Source organism: Lampetra fluviatilis, chromosome 36 (genome assembly GCF_964198595.1).
Source record: "Lampetra fluviatilis chromosome 36, kcLamFluv1.1, whole genome shotgun sequence".
NCBI classification, from domain to species: Eukaryota; Metazoa; Chordata; class Hyperoartia; order Petromyzontiformes; family Petromyzontidae; genus Lampetra; species Lampetra fluviatilis.
Genome location: NC_136310.1, coordinates 6,895,915 through 6,914,879, shown reverse-complemented (window position 1 = coordinate 6,914,879; position 18,965 = coordinate 6,895,915). Strand labels below are relative to the sequence as shown.

Sequence of the window (18,965 nt, the reverse complement as noted above, 5' to 3'; positions counted from 1 at the left end):
GGAAATAATATATAATAAAAATAAAACATAATAAAATAATATAATATAGTAAAATAATATACTTCTCACAAGGGGGAAAGCTGTTGAGGCAGGCTGTTTTAAATGTATGAAATTGGTGTAGCCCAAGGGTCATAAGCGAAGTGGGCGGGGTTAGTGATGTTTAAGTGAGATATTTGCATGTCAGTGTAAGATCGGGGAGCTACCTCCACGACGACGAAGCTGCGGAGGTGACCATTGTATTGTGAGAGATTAGCATGTCAATGGAAGATCGCAGAGCCACCGCCTGATGACGATTGCTTGCGTTGCGATCGAAAACGTCGTAGTTTTTTTATGTTATTTTTTTGTTATTTTCTTTGAACCTATCTACGTGAGTTTACCGAAAGACCCAAGAATATCTCTTGTGGGTACTTCTTTTTTTGGCAAATTTGGAGCGTTACACTGTCACACGATGGCTTACTCGTTCCGAATGACGTCAAGGAATTTGTTAACGTCCACTGTTAAGCGGACAGCGTGTACTATGCGGCTAACGCACCCGGATGCCTGCTGCTGGGAAGGAGTAGAATCAGAATCTTTATTCAGACTGGAGGAATCCGATGAGCTCTGGCGATCTTTTTTCACAGGTGTCCAGTATGGGGGCAGGTCAATAATTACCAGGGCAGCCGCTGGGCTGGAGCAGCGAGCCTCGGAAACCAGTGGCGCGCCGTGCCGTGTCACCGCTCCGGTTAAACCTGGCATCGAACGCGGTACCGTCTCCCATCGCCGCCGAGAGAGGCTGGAGAAGCCGCGTTCCGCAGGCGTTAAATCCTGCGGGCGTTTTGGCAAGGTCACCGACCGACCGCCGACTTGCCTGCCGCGCTAAGACCCGCGCGTCTCTTTCTATCGATTTTGTTTGTCTGTTTTAGTCTGCTAAAATAAACACAGAATCAAACCTTGTTTCTTTTTCCTACATAATGGGGAGCGCGGCCTGCTCGCCCACTTGTCCACCCACCCAGGCCGCTCGCCGGCGCTCTCCGCTCAACTCGCTCCATCACGAAAGTGGGAGATCAATATTTCTCCCGTTCGGGCTACCGCGAGCTCGCCTCCCGGACCATCTTGAAGTGTAATCTCAAACTATTGTTTACACAAGATTCATTGCGCCTGGCCACCAGCCGTAACAGATTATAAGCATACATGATCTCAATTTAAATGATGGACGGCTGTGCAAAGCGGCTGGAGATTGGATGAGCGGGGGGTTGGGACGGAGACCAGGGCGGCTGGTTTTGGCGGTGGGGCGGGTTGGAAAGGACTGGGCGGTGTGGAGAGGGTGGTGTGGGGGGTTCATAGGAGATGAGAACAGTGGAGCGAGGCTGGTGGGAGTGCAAGGAGCGTGGAGGAAGATGGGAGGGGGGGTGTGTGACATGAGGATTATATTTTACACGTGCGCTGTCAAGGTCAGAACTTGGCACGCGGGCGAGGAATCGCTACGCGAATGCTCGCGGGCGTCGGCGTTCGTGTCTCCCGCGGACACGCACCACTCCTTACGTTGCAAGGGCTTGCTGTGGATCTCAATGAAATTAATTATCGTTTTCGGACTTGTCATTTATTTAGCCAGGAAAGGTCTTACTGTCGGCCCAGGCGGCTTAATTGTCCGAGCACTGAGCCGGTACGTTTGAGACGCCGAGTTCGAATCCGGGGTTTAAACTGCCCGTGTATTAAACTGGGTTCTCAGGTGCAATGAGTTGGTGGCCTCAGCCGAGTCGCCAATAGACCGCACGACAAATTAGCACGTGATTACATTTTTGTTCCTCTTATTTTGGCTCATCGGCTTTTTCTGAGAATTCTAAATGTTGTTTTCGTTGCCGTGCAATGGATATTTCTCTGTAGCAGTGGCTGTCGACTCAGTCCATTGTCTTTCGAGGAGGGAATAAAATTGCTACCACTCCGTGGGACGTCAATAATTATCTACCCTATGCACAGACTGGCCTTCGGAATGAGAATATGGAACGTGTGAGCCCTGCCCAATGCATGTTTGAACAGGGAAGCAATTGGAGATATATATACTTTTTTCATGAAAGCAATAAGCCGTAAAATACTTTACACCAAATTAAATCTACTGTTTCCATTAGAAGCTCATTTTTTTGACGATGGCTCAATCATTTTTGGATGGCAAAAGGTCTCTGCTATGTTTAATTTGTTCCCGGAGCAGCTGTGACATTTCCACCACGTCACCGGTGAAAATGAGCAGTAGAACCTGATTACATTATTTTTTTTCTCCCATGTGTGCTAAAGCAACAGGAGTAATATGATTTTGTTTGACATTAACGCCGGCGCGTGGGCACGGCGCTAAGCCCCGCACGGCCGTCGATCAGCACTCGCTGAGTATTTTCCCCGACCGCCCGTTGTGGAGCTCCAAACACACGGCAATAAAAGTTTCATAAAAGTTTCGGTTTAATTCGGCCCAAACTATTACCTCTCACCATTCGGGTGCAATAACCGTACGAGTTTTCTCATGGTAACACCCTAGAGGTACACAGACAAAGATAAAGATTCCCCACGAAGCCTTAAAGAGACTTTTGGGACAAGTGCCGTGAGAGAACCTACGAAGCCCCGGCACTGCGCACGTGGGGGTGGGTGGCCGACACCACGCCCGGCGGCCTTTGTCTCACCACTGCTGATGTTTACACACTGCGCCAGATGTTAATTTAAGGCCGAGTCAACCTAGGGGAGGCCCTGGATCTGGTGCAGATATTCGTCATTGATGTTGGTCATGAGCATGAATCGAACTCGGATCGCTGGGTGTCGTGGCGTAGTGAACTAACCAACTACACTAACTGTCCCCAATAGGATACACACACAAGACAAAGATCCCCCGTATAGCCTGAATAGACTGTTGGGGCAAGTGCTTTTAGCGAGCATCTTTCAAGGACTGTATGGCACACGATGGGATGGGTGGCCAACACCACGCCCGACCGCCTTTGTTTCCCCAGTGGCGATGTTTACACACCGCGCCAGGTAATAATTTGAGGCTGAGTCGACCTAAAAGGAGGCCCAGGAACGGTTCAGATAATCGTCACCGGTGTTGGTGGCCGTGAGTGGGAATCGAACTCGGGACACCGGATGTATAACGCAGCACGCTAACCGCTCCACTACAGCTCTCTACACACACACGTCGGCCTTTGTTATGTTCAAAGAGATGTTTTCATGCGGCAATCTTGTAGTGTATTGCCAGAGTTAGGGACAATGATGAATAGGCTACGAACATAGTTGAGGTGTCACAATATCCTACAGCCTCTTTGTAGATTTCATAAAGTGCAACGATTCATGGGGATGTGGTTCGATTCAAGAATTTGTGGGGTTTTTTTACATTCTGGAGAATGTAGCTGCAGCCGACTTAGGGTTGCATGGGTCACAAAAACACGGTACGTACACCATTTGATATAATAACAAAAAGGTACAGTTTTGACTTAGAACTTTCGTGACTGCAGGAATTCATATTCTTGGTTCTTTCGGTAAAATCACGTAGATATAATTTTTTTTTACAAATTAAACCAAAAAACCACGACGTTTCGATCGCAACACAAGCGGTCACCTTGGCGCACGAGAATATGTTTAAATCAACGAATCGATGCGTTGCTACAACAACTGCCATTTGCCAATAAGTGGCAGTAACATCACCACGGCGCTTGTGCCAGGCTATGTGCACTTTAAGGCCATGCGAAGTGTCGAACGCCCAGTGACAGAAGATCACGGGACAGACCCAGGTGCCGTGGGTTGACTGAATGAGATGACTGGCAGATGTACCACCTGTGGCCCCTACTGTGTCAACTTGCTGTGTTTTAGCCACGTACACCTCATTCTGGTTCTCAACCCTGCATGGTCCACCAACCCCATCTCTAATGTTTCTGGATTACAAGCATGCATCGCTGCTATCACACCCACTGGTCCTGGGTTCCACCAAACAAGATGCACTCATATTCTTGGTTCTTTCGGTAAAGTCACGTAGAAAGAACCAAGAATATGAATCCCTGCAGTCACGAAAGCTTGAAATCGAAAGATCTACTCAACCCGTGCAATAACACTGCGACACGCGCGCTCACGGTGGCCCAAAAACCGCCCAGCCGCTCGCATTGTGGCGCCATTGTGCTTGTTGTACATGCACGTTCTGCTGTCGTAACATTGATTTTTATTTTTGTCCTTTAAAAGGAGAGGGATATACGTTCTCTGCGCTCCGTTCAAAAAAAATAAACTTTTCGTGTCCTTTCTAGCTCTGAGCTATTTATGCTTTAAGCCTTTTAAGGGACTTTGAAAGGGTAAGACCATGACCGACTGACAACGGAGACCGTAACCCATCGCTGAAATTAATGCGCGCGTCGACCTATTTTCTTTGGATTTGTCTTTAAAAAAAGAAAAAATCACGTCCGTCATGTGTCAATTGTTATTGCAGAGGAAGTTACGTCCACGGGGGCCATGCAAACTTTCTTATTAAACTTCACCAATCAGTGTGAGCATGATGTCAAGGAGGGACATTGCATATCTAAGTTATTTGGTACAAAAGCACATTACTCTGCTCCTTTGCCAGATTGCAAGCATCCAACGAGTAAATAAGTAAACACACACACACACTGCACGGAGTGATCTGTTTGTTTATTATATTATTACCTGCAGTCCATTACGATAGTAAACAGCGGTTTTGTGCAATGTTTCCTTACTGGACTGAACTGCCCACGGGCTATTGCCTGTAACAGCAAGCGGCCCAGCAACATTTGTTTAAAACTGGATCAAGCCCCTACTGATAAGACTTGGAGAAGTTGACATCTGCGGCAGAGTTTGCTTACTTTGAACCGTTGCTGCTGGGAAAACATTGAGTCGAAAAGGCCCACTGGTTGGTGAACTTGAATGTAGTAGAATTTATACTTTGTAGTTAAAGAGACCAGCACTATTCAATCAATTGATTGTCTTCTCCAACAGACCTCACGTTGGTCAACGATAGAGTACGTGTATCGCAGTAGTGCAAGGTTGGGAATTCCAATACCAGGGCCTGATCCTGCCACTTTGCCTGTTAAACTTTCTCAGAGATCGACAACACCGAGCCACTCTGCCGGCATGGCACGCGACCGAAGCGTCGCAGAAATCCGAACGTGCATGAGATCTGTTTGCCGTGTCTAGAGCCGAGCGGGGCTTGAAAAGGACACCTTTGAGCAGTGCTCAATCTACTCGGACTCGGATCTATGAAGAAAAAAAAAATCCGCGCAAATCGACGTTGCCACAAAAAGAAGTGAAGATGAGAGAGAGAACGCGAGGGGCGGTGGGGGTGGCTGGGGCGGTGAGGCCGGCGGCAGCGTCCCCGGCGAGGTGTCCGGCTCTCCGTGTCCCGTGGCGTGACCTTGCTGAGCGGCCTTCCTCGCTCCCCCGCGATCCCATCGGAGATGTCTCCGCCGTCCACCTCTCCCGCCACCACCGAGCGATAACGTTTTAACTGGCTCGAGCATCTGCCTTCGACGAGCCTGCAGGCGACTTTTTAAAGATTAAGATGATTGCTGGCACGCGTGCGAGTGCGTGTGTGTTCGTTTAGCGCTGTGGTGAAACGGCATCGGCGAAAACGAGGTTGCACATTGCGTGACCAATGAGAGCCGCCTGTGTGTTTATTATTTCCCAACGAGGGCTGCCGGTCTGACATTCAGTCCGTCGATTTCCTTCGCCGGGTGCAAACATCAGCCGCGCATACTCACCGCGTGCTCGTCGCGCGCAGGTCACCCGACACATACCGCGCATCTCTAGGGGACAGTCAGTTAACATGCTTTGATCCCGACCTGTATATTTGGAGGAGTTTGCATGTTCTCCCCGTGGTCGCGCGTATTTTTCTCCGGGTCCTCCAGTTTCCCCCCATGCCCCCCCCCCCCCCCACATTTAGAATCAACACGCATTTGGAGTATTTGTCTGCTGTGAATTTCCATGTGATGAGCTCTCATTTGTGGCAAGTTCACTTCTGAAAAAGAGCTACATTGCTCAGTGGGCCTGACCTGGTAAAATAAAAAATAGTTCACTTTGGTTTTCAGTTTAGTTTTCCTCTCAATAAACTACGACAGAGTGCTCATCAATATGTGATAGGGTGCTCACCACTATATCACTACGGAAGTGCCTTCACGACTGCAGTACTTTTGGTTCTGCCAGCGGGACACGGAGGCTGGCGCTTGCAGCGGCGATTAATTTTCCGCGCTTCCGCCAGCATCGCTGGAGATTTCGTGAGCCAGGTCAGGGTTGTTTTTGTTGACACTCAAACGAGCGGGCCAGGGTTCTTCTCAAGTGAAAGGGACCCTAATTTAGCGGTGGGTGGATAGTCACCGACGTTATCCTGGTGCGGGGCGGTCGCTTCCAGTGTTAATGTGCCATTTTATTCAGGGACTACTTTGTTGTTATCTTGGTGTGGTCTGGGACTATTTTGTTGTTGTTGTTGTTTTTGCTGACTCTCCAAAATATTGATAAATAAGGCTTATGTAATTAATCAATGTGTTTATATTTAGTAACTTGCTTAGCATTATCTCTATTTTGCAGTCCTATCGATTTTTAGATTTTTTTTTCTGTTGCGACTTGGTGACCCACCCACACTGGGCATCGGTGATAAAGAGCTTCATAGCTCATCGGATTCCTCCTGCAGTCTAAATCAAGATTCTGATGCTGAATAGGTTATCCTGGAAATGCAACCATTTTTTTGTCCCACACGAACTATTCTTGTATCCCGTAATTTACATGTATGCAAGGTTTAAACGGGTGGGTATCTTCCATATACTAAGTTAATGTACCCACTCCACCTCTGGTTGTTAATCACTGGTGTGTGTGTGTGTATCGGGAGGCATTCGTTCATCCAGCAGTGGACAGATTATGGCTGGTGACGATGGCGTGTGGGTGTCAAAGCCACCACACCCATGGCACTCGCTATGTTATTTAACCCCATGTGCAAAAACAAGGGTTTTATTTGTCAAATTAATCATTGCAAGCAGTGATTTGTATACACGTAAACTCCTTATCAGTGCCCTACCTTATTACAGACCAATTCAGACCTTGTTGGTCACGCCGTGACCTTATACATCTCAACGTTTATCCTACAAAGTCCCATCACAAGGTGAGAGAAACACAACACAAATAGGCAATTTTTTGGCCCGTATGGAAACGGCTGTACGCCGTATGGACCTGAAAACTATTTACCTGTCCAAGAATACGGGGTAAACCATATGGGTTGACAAGTATGCTACTATACACCGCACTACTATCTATACACTACACGACTGCACATTACACTACTATACATTACACTATACACTACACTACTATACACTACACTATACACTACACTATACATGACACTACTATACACTATACATTACACTACTGTACACTACACTATACACTACACTACTATACACTACACTACTATACACTACACTACTATACACTACACTATACATTACACTATACACTACAATAATATACACTACACTATACACTACACGAATATACACTACACTATACATTACACTATACACTGCACTACTATACACTACAATAATATACACATTACACTACACTATACACTACACTATACATTACACTACTACGTACCTGTCAACCCCTTATCAGTGCCTACCTTATTACAGACCAATTTAGACCGTATTGGTCAGCCCGTGCCCTTATAAATCTCAACGTTCATCCAAAATGTGTTTTTTTGCCTGTATTGAAATGGCGATATGCCGTATGGACCTGAAAACTCAATTGACCTGTACAAGAATGTGGGTAAACCGTATGGGTTGACAGGTATGGTTTGGTGTAGTGCTATAGTAATGTAGTGTATAGTGTAGTGTATAGTGTCGTAGTGTAGTGTATAGTAATGTAGTGTATAGTGTAGTGTATAGCAATGTAGTGTGTAGTGTAAAGTGTAGTGTATAGTAATGTAGTGTAGTGTGTAGTGTATAGTAGTGTATAGTGTAGTGTATAGTGTAGTGTATAGTATGGGTTGACACGGTATACATTTACAGTACCGTGCAGCGAGTCTGGAGACCACAGTGCAACACAAATTGTGATCGCGATGCGAAAACTGTTCTCACGCAACGAGAATATTTATGACGTCACCGGCATTGATCTTGCGCTTAATTTAAACGAATTTGCTAAACATGTGTATATATACAAAAAATACATCACATTGGATAAGTGTTGCTATCCGTTATAAGGGGATCAATGAATGGTGATGCCAGCACACTCGTTCGTGAAATTGGCCAAACATCACAACACAGCAGGGCATACCTGACATAAAGAAGTAGTCTTAAGACTAAGTGAGGCTTTCCTGAATAAACAACAGGCATTATTAGTATTGTACATTACGGGGGCAATACAATCTATGCTCATGATATTGTGGCGCCTGCAGCGAATGGTAGGAAGGTTGACGGAATATTGCACGGAACAGGTGGCGTGCCAATTGTCTTGGGACCAGGCCGATGGAGTGCTGAGAGGGCTTTCAACGCAGGGAAAGGTGGCGGTGGTGGCGGTGAGAAGGGTCCGGCAGGAGAGGGGAGGTCAGGAAAGGTCAAGGGTTAGTGGAGGTCATGTCGATTACAAGTAGTCATTATACTCTTTGGTTTTTTCGGTAAAGTCACGTAGGTAGTGATATATTGTTATTTTTATTTTATTCATGGATTCCTTCAGTCACGAAAGCTTCATATCAAGATAGTAGTTATTATCATGGGACCTTTTTTTTCCGGTATCAAAGTATGAAAAATAAGAATAGGTTTTACCCATTTCTGGCAATAAAACAGTTGTTAAGATGTTCAAACACCAAATAGAAACCTTTTGCAAGGAATCCAGTGGCCATTAACCACACGTACTTGTGGTGAACATGCAAACAAACATGTTCTGATCATTGATATCAGAGCATGTTTGAGCATGTATAGCTCACGCAGTTATAGCTGCTCACCCCGAACTATAAATGCTCTGAAACGTGTGGCATTGTCTTTGTACTGTCCGCCTTTTGGCATTCTCTGGTCTGACACTGGGTGAGACGAGGCCATACAGAAGGCCGTCTCTGGTGTAGGTCAATCGGTTTCAAAGACAATGCGTTTCTTATCAGCGCACGTCTGTTTGCATGTTCACCACAACTTTGAAACATCTAATGCATGCAGTAGGTTGAAGAAGAGGTCAGGTCATCGAGGATGCTCGCCTGCATTTATTCACATCTCGTCATTTAGGGCACGTCCACAATCACAAAGCTGGTATCGCACCTACAGGCCTCGACTATCATTTTATTCGCGTGCACAAGAAGATACTCGGGGGTCGATGCATCGATTCGTATTGATTTCTAAGGTCTGGGTGCATGCCGAGCAATCTGGTGCGCGAGAATCGATGTTTTTACGATTCGCTTATGCAACGAGTCCACATCACCACCGCAGCCACTCGGGAGCGCTGCAATATCCCCCACAGCGTTACAAAATAGAATTGATCCGCGAATCGAATCGTGGCAATTCGTCAAATCACCTGTGGTGGAGGTTTGGTGGGGGGGGGTTAAGTGAAGCATTCCAACCCAGCTGGATGTGGGTTATCTGCTGCAAGTACCACCCAGCATGAGGTCCCACTGGTGGCGTCGCGACACACGAATCGACAAGTGCCGGCCACACACAACCCTTACCCTCGTCCTCCTTGCGGCTGCCATGTCGCGTAACGGACGAATGGTCTCTATCAATCGGCCCATACATGCTATTCTTTATTCATACGTGTGCATGCATGTATGTTGAACTTATTTCACACCGTACGTAAGCCAACAGTGCTAATCGGATGTGCGGGGGGAAGGACAACAAACTAAACGCAAAAAGCAGTTCTAAAGAAAAATAATTTCTATCAAGATATTAAACGTGCATAGCTCCAGTGGCTTCCTAAAATCGGAAGAGCGTTCCAGACGGCCGCAGAAGCACATCTGAGAGCACGCAATGATGTGTTAACCATCTTTGTTCGTTGGCTAGCCAAAAGCCGCTGCTGCGAGGGTGACCGGAGTTCTTCGCGCGATGATTTATGCCCCTGGACGAGATCGGCAGCTTCGACGTGAAGTATATGCCACCTATTTTCCCCCATCGTACGAGGGACCCTTCACTCTTTCGCCTCAATCTTAGCCGCCGAGACATTTTCACCCCAATTGTCCCCCGTGCGGAGGCTCGGCCCCGAGTGAGAAGGGACGCGAGCGGTGGGAGTCACGGCTGCCGTCGATTGTGTTCGTAGTAGCCGCGACGTCGCGAGAATATTCGGCCGTAATAACTTGCACGCTGAGCTCAAAAGTCTAGAGGTGCCTCTGCCAGATTCCCCAGTTGAAATGCATTCGTTGAACTCCTCAAAGAGCGTATATTTGTATTCATTTACAAGTCACGTAATCTTCTATTCCATTATAAAACCTCTCTGATTGTCAGCACTTTTGCAGAGTGGTCCTGTTGTTGATTTTATGTTACTTACAACTTTCCTCTATACATCTAAAATGTGTTATTTAGTATATTCAATGTAAGTTATACTTGAGTGTGAATTGTTAAATGGTTGAAGTTTTTTCCACGTCATGACTGTTAGATTTACGTGTGCGCATGGTTATCGTTTGGTGACCGAGGTCTCCCTTGCAAAATAGACGTTTGGTCCCAATGTGATTTGTATAGAGTTGATGATAATAATGACGGTGATGGATTGCCCAAGTAAATGCCACGCACACAAGGGAAGAACACTCCCATCATATACGGACAGTTCATCTTTCTGTACCATACCCTTTAGACTCCCTGTTGCAGTGCATGATTGTGTTCCCGTGCACAGCTGTACATTGGCACCGCATCCTGGCAGTATTCCTGCACGCACACTAGCTTCGTTTTCCACCAGCTGAATTGCTGTCCATTCACTGGGTTTACAGTCATGAATAGGAGAGAATAACTCCTCGCTTATTTGAATCACCTTTGCCCTGTCGCCTCGCCCTCTCTCGTACCTTCTGAGCCACCGGCACGACTTTGTGGAGTCAGCAGCACATGTGGGCCTCAATAGAGACTGGCCTCCACCATGGGGAATGGGGGGGTGGCGGTGGACATGGGGCAGCAGTAGCGCAGAGGTTCGTGGTTCGAACCCAGAGGTCACCCTGCTCAATAATGCAGCAGTGTTAACCGTACGTACGCACCATCTGCTTCACAGTAAACGCAGTCGAGGTTGAAGAGTATGCACGTCAAACCTCCTTCATTTTTTAATTGTATTTTTATTATTACATATATTTTTTTTTACCTTTCATTTTTTATCGAAAAAACCTAAGAGTATGACTCCTTGGCACGGTATGTAGCGAGCCGCGCTAATCGGAGGTGCCAGGAGTTAGGCCGTGTGTGCCGGCATCACGGTCAGAATCTCCCAACTTTGAACAGTCACTCGGATTTCTTAATTGGGTGAAGCCAAATCACAGCATCCACCACCCGCATGCTCGTCTGCGAACGACGGCAGATTCGCTCTCGCCTTGCTCGACGAGAATTGGCGCGAATGGCAAATGTAGCTATGCGAGTATTATAATACACGGCTCATAAAGATTTAAAGTTCGATTTAAAGCTTTCGTGACTGCAGGGATTCATCTTCTTGGTTCTTTCGGTAAAGTCACGTAGAAGGGAAGTAATACAATAATAAAATTTTAAACATAATAAAATAATTTGTGAGAATTATAAAATAATTTTCACAAATTATTTTATTATGAAATAATAATTTTCACAAATTATTTATTATTGTATTACTTCCCTTCTACGTGGCTTTACTGAAAGAACCAAGAAGGCTCATAAAGAATCCTTGATTATGATTGTTGTTTTTTTTCCCACGAGAAGCTAAAGCAGCCTTGTGTGTTTTGCCGCAGAGGTTCACAAGCGCTCTTATTCTCTTTTTTAACTTGACCATATTGAACCGAATCCCCTTCACGGCTGATGGGCGGCGGAGGTGGCGGAGCCAGCGATCAGCCGGTGACGGAGAGGGAGTTTCTCCCCTCGTCCTCCCCCCTCCCGTCATTGCCCTGACATTGCCCATCCGAGGCAATAAACGGAGCGCCTCATCCTCGCACAGTTCACTGCACGCAATTATAACGCAGAGAGTCGGGAGGCAGGAGTAGAGTCTAATGGCAGAGATAATAGCCTTCGACAAGATGCAACCGTTGCCATGGGTAAAGTCGTGTCAGGTTTTTTTAAATATATCAGTTCAACCCCCACTAGAGGACATTGTGTGATGGGTTTTTATTGCCGTTTGGGTAATTTGTGTTTATTCTTAGTAGTTATTTTGCAGCGGTTAGCTTTAAAGACGCAAACTTTTTACTCTGGCGAAAGTTTTAGCATCCGCGCGGTTTTTTTTGCCGGATCGCTCCCTCCGAAATGACCTGAGATCGGCCCCTTCGCACGCTATGGCGTAAACATGCCGAGACGTGGCCTGATAAGCTCTCGCGGCTTCCAACAAAAGTTTTCCCCTCGGCTGGACATTTCTGTTGCACGGGCATGAAACCTCGACTATTTTCACTTCAAACCACTCAGTCGGCTGGATTGTGCTTAATCTCATCGGACGCCAGAATCTTAAGCGGGGTTGAGACTGGTTAAGCACAACACTTGATAATTAATGTCCTTTGTTAAGGAAGTGTCACCGAGTGTCAAGACCCTGTTTGTAGGAGGGTCATGCATTGGGATGTTTTGGCTAGTTTCTTAATTGAGTATTTTATTGAGTGGAAAGAAACTTCTGGCCCAGGAGAAAAAAAAAACATGCTTGCCATGATCATCTTAATCAGCAGTAAGAGCAGAATCCTTGTCAAAAGCAATGTCATCATTGTCACTGTTATCAGCATCATCAGCATCATAATCATCATCATCATCAGCAGCAGCAGCCAGAACATCACCATTTTCATCGAGAGAGAATCACAATTATCATCACTGTCAGCAGAAGCAGAAACAACGATGTCACCTCCATAAACAATATCATTAATCATCATCAATGGCAGTAGCAGCAGTGATAGGTCATCCCTGGCCAGTGCCATGTGGCTAGGTGTGTGTGTGTGCGGGGTGGGGAGAGCTAGTGTAGCAGTTGGCGCGCTGCGCCACGAACCTAGAGACCTGAGTTCAATTCCCGCTCATGGCCACCACCAGTGACGATTATCTGAACCGGTTCTGGGCCTTCCCTAGGTCGATTCAGCCTCCAATGATTACCTGGTATAGTGTGTAAACTATACGACTGGGGAGACAAAGGCGGCCGGGCGTGGTGTTGGCCACCCACCCCCTCGTGTGCCGTACGAGCCTTCATAGGTGCTCGCTAACAGCACTTGCCTTTGGTGAGCACACAGGGTGCAGCGGCAAACTCGGAAACGAAAACAATAAAAAAAATCTTCTTGGTTCTTTCGGTAAAGTCACGTAGAAGGGAAATAATATAATAATAAAAATAAAACATAATAAAATAATTCTCACGACGTTTCGGCCACAACGCAAGCAGCCGTCTTCAGGTGAAATCGAAATAACAAAAATGACAAGCCCACTGCAACACGAATAGAGTGGGTCACCCACAGCCATGGAGATCTCAAGTTAATATCCTGGTGACGGTGAACTCATTCCTTCGGAGTATACGGTGGTGGATACATGGGTGATTTATAAAAGATAACGCTCTGAGGCGCTGGTTAGGTTACACATCAGGAATATTAGGAGTTCCCCGACCGAACGGCCATCTGCAGAGTTTGCTCAGGACATACGTTTCAACAAGACCTCACAATTGATCTTGCAATTGCCCTTGTAAAACTTTCCCCGACGACGTAATGATGTTGCCGTTTCTCGATTATTATGACCGCCAAGGCCCATTGTATATCCACTGCTGGATGAAGTCCACTCTGTACCGTTGCTATTCCTCAGGGCCCGGCGGTGGCACGATCCATCTCGCTCCTGCGCTTAAACTTATCTCATCGCTCCATCTCCATGATGGGCTTACGTTTTAGGCACGTTCCATAACCAGTCTCATCCCTTGGCCATCATCCCTCATGGCAATGTGTCCTGCCCAATTCTACTTACTCTTTGAAACGGTCCACATGATGTCTCTAATTTACATTGGTTCTCTGAGCCATGTGTTCCACTTTCATCTCTTTAAGTGAATGTCGAGGCATAAATCATTCCCGAATACTTTGCATTGTTTTCTTACCCTGCCTCCAATATACAAAGACAAAGATTCCCCCCGTATAGCCTTAACAAAATGTTGGGGCAAGTGTTGTTAGCGAGCACACGAGGGGGTGGGTGGTCAGCACCACTTTCCCTCAGGCCAATGTTTACACACTGCAGCAGGTACTCATTTGAGGCTGAGTTGACCTAGGGCAGGCCCAGTACTGGTTCATATAATCGTCACTGGTGTTGGCCATGAGCGGGAAGCGAACTCGGGGCGCCGTGTTCACAGCGCAGTGCGCTAAACACTGCGTCACCGTTCCCCACGACAACACCAACAACCGCCATTCGCCACTAAGTGGCGGTGAAGTCACCACGCCGCTTGTGCCAGGCTATGTGCACGTTGAGGACACATTCATTGCCACTTTCGCAAAGTGGTGGCGGCTATGCACGTGGCCTGTAATCCAGCACTGTGAAGGCGGGTAGGGTTGATGGGTCACATCGATGAGGTGCCATACCCTGGCTCGTCAGGAGAGAGGGGGGGGTACAGCAAATGTGGACTTCACCTGTTCCATCCGTGCGAGTTAGAGTGTGTCCCCCCCCCCTCGCGAGTGTGGGTTTTTCTCCCACATGGATAGAACACACTCATTAATTGGCCGACAATACCTTAGTAGCAGGTTAAATTTCGATTTAAAGCTTTCGTGACTGCAGGGATTCATCTTCTTGGTTCTTTCGGTAAAGTCACGTAGAAGGGAAATAATAAAATAATAAAAATAAAACATAATAAAATAATTCTCACGACGTTTCGGCCACAATGCAAGCAGCCGTCCTCAGGTGAAGAACAGGCCTGTCGGGAAGACGCTGTCTTCACCTGAGGACGGCTGTATGCGTTGTGGCCAAAACGTCGTGAGAATTATTTTATTTTATAATGTTTTATTTTTATTATTTTATTATTTCTCTTCTACGTGACTTTACCGAAAGAACCAAGAAGATGAATACCTTAGTACACAGAGGACCGCAGAGCTTGGGGGAGAATTTGTCGCTGGCTTGCCGCGTGGCTGCCTCGCCCGCTGCCCTGGTTCCCTCGCGCCTCTGGGTCCGTTCTCTCTCTTCAAGAGTTGAGCGACGACTGCACGGCACGTTGCAAGTAGTGAAGTCACTTGTATTATTATTATTATTTCTCGCAAGCAATCGGCGTTTTATCAGCAACGCCCGCCAACTGCCAGGGAGTTCTCGGAGCTTCTGCCGGGGTTCCGCCCGTTTCTCTGAAATCCGCGCGTTAGGTGCAGCGTCCCGTTGCCGCGAGCGGGCAGCGAAGGCGGCAGGTGGCAGAGCCAGCTGGGGAAGATGGATTAAGCGGGTCACTGGATCTGGGTGGCGTCCAAAGGACAGGCGAATGGGTGGGCGGTCAGACGGGCAGTCTGCCCGGTATCTGCTCTCCTCAAAATGAAGGGAATTGAATCCGCGTCTCTCGCGGTGTCCTTCAGCTCAGGATCTGGATCTCATCTTCGTTGTCACGATATGGGAAGAAATAACTATTGATCACCCTCTTTTTGCCGTCGGTAAACCGCTGCTGGGGGGGGGGGAGCGGTGCTGCGGAGGAGGGCAGGCGGGCAGAGCGTTGCGTTACGAACCCAAGTGACCCGAGTTCATTTCTCGGTCTAAAACCAGTGGTGAGTGATGTCTGAACTTTAAAGGACTTCCACTTGGCCTTAAAGGAGTAACTAGCACGGTAAGTAAACATTGCCGCTTAGAGCCCGCGTGTGGCTTTGACCGGCATCACTCGCTCGTGTGCCGAGACGGCCTTAACAGGTGTTCGCTAACAGCACTTCCAACCAACAAACTGCAAGGCTGTGTAGGGGGTTTTTTGTGCATGCGTCTGTGTGTGTGTGCGCGTGTCTAGCCTAGAGGAAAGCGGTAGTGCGGTGGTTAGCGTGCTGCGCTATAAACCCGGCAACTCGAGTTCGATTCCCACTCACGGCCATCAACACCAGTGGCGACTATCTGAACTGGTCCTGGACCTCTCCTTGCTCGACTCAGCCTCAAATGAGTACCTGGTGCGATGTGTAAACATCGTGTGCCATGCTGACCTTCATAGGTGCTCGTTAACAGCACTTGCCTTACAGTCTGCTAAGGCAATAGGGGGCATATTAGACTTTGTTTTTCCATTCTAGATTTGAAGCTTTCGTGACTGCAAGGATTCATACTCTTAGTTTTTTCGGTAAAGTCACGTAGGTAAAAAATGAAATTAAAATGGCTGTGACGGTCCCACCTGATGACGGAGACTTGTGTTGCCTCCGAAACGTCGTGGTTTTTATTACTTTCTTTTTATTAATTTTTATTTCATTTTTTACCTACGTGACTTTACCGAAAAAACTAAAAGTTTGTTTTTACATCTCGCCTAAACCTAACTGTCCCCACGACATACATACACATTAGGCTTGGAACTCATTGTGATTCTCAATCTGCTTGTGAAGCAATCTAACCGTGCACTGCCACTGCCTGGCACTCAGTGGCATGTATTTAATCTTGCAGGAGCACCGGCGGTGCCTGCATGGCTATCGTCGTCACACGCATCTTTGGCCACGCTGTTGTTGCCGTTGTTGTCCATAGCACATGTGATCCCGGAGGAATACGAAGCATCTCCACCCGTGCGGGCGCGTCGTGTTCAAGAGTTGAACCCGGTTCGCCGGGGATCGTGTTGTGCAGCGCGCTCACCATAACCGCTGCGACACCGCCTCACAAACAAAACAAGGATCCCCCGTATAGCCTTAACAGACTTGTGGGGCAAGTGCTGTTCTAAGAGTAGCACCTATGAAGGTCAGCACGGCACACGATGGGGGTGGTTTGCCTCCGCAACGCCCGGCCCGCCTTTGTCTCCCTGGTGGCAATGTATTCACATCGCACCAAGCACTCGTTTGAGGCCGAGTCGACCTAGGGGAGCTCCAGAAGCGGTTTAGATAACGGTTACTGGTGTTGGTCGTGAGCGGGAATCGAACTCGCGCCGCTGGGGTTTGTAGCGCTCGCGACTTGAGATTAGCGTGCCGCGCGGGTTTTTAAATAAGTCGCTATCGACGGCGCGTCTCGCATGGAGGGCTCGCTTATAAATGGACAATTTAGCCGCGCGGCACACGCTGCATTTGCCAGAAAATCAGCCGGGCACGATCGACTTATAAATAACACTTTGCCTTCGGGCTTTTTTTTGGTTTTGTTTATCAGCCTAAGGGGGGGGGGGGGAGGACGTGGGGGATCGTCGTGGTCCCCAGCATAACGGATTTGGGATGTAAACGGCAGATTAACGGGGCGGGCGGACGGACGGACAGATGCTGTGCTCGCTCGCGATGAGTCACAATGAGGGATCGGACTGTACGTTTTCACAAGCAGGGGCTGCCTTTCAAGCAGCTGGTAGCAGAGCTAAGCGGTCTGGGTGGGGATGTGTTATATTGGCCCGGCGGGCTTAGTGTTGGTGATTTATTTTATGTTTGCACGCTTTGTTTTCATTCGTTGTCGTCTGCCAGGTGAGTCTTTGGTTTACGCACGTGAAGAGGACGCACGGTTATTTTAGTCCCATCCTCTCCTCGTGCTGCGCCCGAGAGATGCATCAATACTCTTTGGTTCTTTCGGTAAAGTCACGTAGGTAGAAAAATAATAGATGACGACGTTTCGATAGCAACACAGGTGAAACAATGCAGCAGGCGGACTGCCACAGGACGATGGCTTGTGTTGCTATCGAAACGTCGTGATCTGTTATTTTCTACACTACGTGACTTCGCCGAAAGAACCAAAGAGTATGGATTCCTGCAGTCACGAAAGCTTCAAATCAAGATTATAGAGATGCGTCGTTGGTGGCGGGTGCTGTTAGCGAGCACCTATTAAGGCCAGCTCGGTGATGAAGCCGGTTTCTCATGCGAAGATAAGCTTACGTGTGTGTGTTTGTTTGGCTTGGTGTGGGGAGCGTTAGTGCCGTGGTTAGCGCTGCAGTGCACTACACTGTGTGCTCAACATCGGTGACGAATATTTCAAACGAACTTGGGCCTCCTCTAGATCTGCTTAGCCTAAAATGAGTATCCTGCGGTGTGTGTGCACATCAGCTTTGGAGACACAGAGGTAGCCGGGCGTGGTGCTGACTACCCCCACTCCTCGTGTGTCGTGCCGGCCTTAACAGGAGCTCGCTAACGGAACTTGCCCCGACAGTCTGTTAAAGCCGGGCGGTGGTGGTGGTTCATGCAACACGTGTAATGCAACACTGTGGAGGCAAGAGTTGGTGGATCGCACAAATCTTGTCGAACTCCCTTCCCCGTGGGCGTTAAGGTACCATACCCTAGCTCGCCTGGAGAAGCCAGTGCAGGAACGTGCAGGCTTACAGCATCTGTTCCATCTGTATGGGATCGAGTGTTGCGCCCTCGCACATATTGGTTTTCACCGGGCGCTCTAGCTTCCTGGCACGTGTAAATTCTCATTAATTGCCCGATATCACCTTAATTAGTAGAGGACCACCAAGCTTGGGCAATTGTTGGTAGCGCCGGCTCACTTGCCTGGCTGCTGCCGCTACCCCGCTCGTCCGTGGTCTCTCCTCGCTCCTCCGAGTCGCTCCCTCTCTTCGAGAGCGAGCGAACACCGTGCGGGCGGCCGCGGAACGTTACAAGTTGACGTGATCGTTATTCTTCTTGGTTCTTTCGGTAAAGTCACGTAGAATTGAAATAATAAAATAATAAAAATAAAACACAATAAAATAATTATCACGACGTTGTGGCCGAAATGTCGTGAGAATGATTTTATTATGTTTTATTTTTATTATTTTATTATTTCAATTCTACGTGACTTTACCGAAACAACCAAGAAGATGAA

General features: G+C 47.7%; 1 protein-coding gene across 5 annotated transcripts in view; it reads left to right on the top strand.

Annotated features, from left to right (window-relative positions):
* Positions 1-18,965, top strand: part of NPHP4 (nephrocystin 4) — a 285,849-nt gene that overhangs the window by 238,002 nt on the left and 28,882 nt on the right. The gene's annotated exons all lie outside the window — the stretch shown is intronic.